Source organism: Solea senegalensis, linkage group LG13, assembly GCF_019176455.1.
Source record: "Solea senegalensis isolate Sse05_10M linkage group LG13, IFAPA_SoseM_1, whole genome shotgun sequence".
NCBI classification, from domain to species: domain Eukaryota; kingdom Metazoa; phylum Chordata; class Actinopteri; order Pleuronectiformes; family Soleidae; genus Solea; species Solea senegalensis.
In genome coordinates this window covers 19,495,623-19,497,162 of record NC_058033.1, presented here as the reverse complement: position 1 = coordinate 19,497,162, position 1,540 = coordinate 19,495,623, and positions in this window count along the sequence as shown.

The following is a 1,540-nucleotide window of genomic DNA, read 5'->3' as shown; positions in this document are numbered from 1 at the left end:
AGGACGGCATACTGAAAGGATGCAAATCGGAGTCGAGCGTCGGAGGTCTGTGTCCAGACCGTCGGACATGAGTCACGTCAACTGGAAAAGTCAGATTTGAGTCACTTCAGACTGGTAATCTGCACATTCTAACCCATCACATTCCATGAAAGAACATCTGGCCAGTGCTTATCTCCGGTTTCTGTAGCACAGCTTGACAAGGAGCATTTCTAATCTCCTGTGAATCGGATGCTGGTTAATCGCACAATAGCACGCGAACATCCTGAACCATGACTTGAACTGACCAGGGTTACAGCACCGTACAGTTTGATTAAATAATAAATGACAAAGTTGAATCCACACAGTTTCAAAACATTATAACCATCAAGAAGGTTTTTAGCATGACTGTCTGTTGGTGCCACTGCCAATGTGTGTGTATGTGATGCAATTACAAGAATGAACACAAATTGTATTGTGGTTAAGCTACAATCTGTTTGTCGGACTGTGAGCAGTTTAACTCGGAAAATAAAGGTCAGATTTGGATTAAATTGCCATTGATATAGGCCCAAGGAAGATATGACTTGATTAAAATAAAATATTGTAAGCACTGGGCTTGTAAGCATTAGGTTCATAATGGGAGGGTTGCTGGTTCAATCCTAGGATGGTCCCCTGAGCAAGGCAACCAATCCCTTCACTGCTCCCTGTTGCCCACTGCTCCTGTGCCTGACTTGTGTGTAATAAGGATGGGTTAAATGCAGATGTCAAATTTGCATTTAGCAGATTTACATTATTAAGAGGAATAAGCTACATAGAAGAAGTCTTGGAAAGAAATCCACCAGATAGGAACAGTGGATTGACAGAGGTTGAGAGTGCAGAAGGAGGTTGTGCATGGGGGAGGGGGGTAAGATAAGTGCCAAGGACAGAAGATGGTCTTGGAAGAGCTGGGTCTTCAAGAGCTTCTTGAAGATAGACAGGGACGCGCCCCCTGTTCTCGTAGCACTCGGTGGGTCATTCCACGCTGGGATTGTCTTGACATCTTGAAAATTAGCCACTTGGTGTGGATTTTTCATTTGCTCTAGTTTGCTGCACGGAGCAGGAAGACAATATTGAGACTGAGTGGACATATTATTTTTTTAAATAATTGCTGCTGTGGCACATATCTTCATGTATTTAACAGATATTTCCCACTTGTGCACAGAGACAGCATTAGATCATGATGCATGGTGCATGGATGCTGTTCTCCTGAGGCACTGCCATCCCTTCGTGATTGGGGGCGGGGGGAGTCTCAGCTTTCTCACGACCTGATACCGGCTGAATCGTGAAAGGACAAGACCGTGCAGAGGGGGATTTTTTTTTTTTTCCTCTTCCTTTTTCCTTTTGATTCCGACCTCAGTGGGAAGAGCCCACCGATAGCGTGGGTGTATTATTGGCGCATGGCTGCTAAATGATGAAGAAATCGGGCGAGGTTGCCGGTACTGCGTCCAATCACACGTCGAGGTGTGGCTCTCAGAGGCGTGTTCAGAGCGGCGAGGGGGCGGTACTAGAAGCGGAAGTGTGTCTC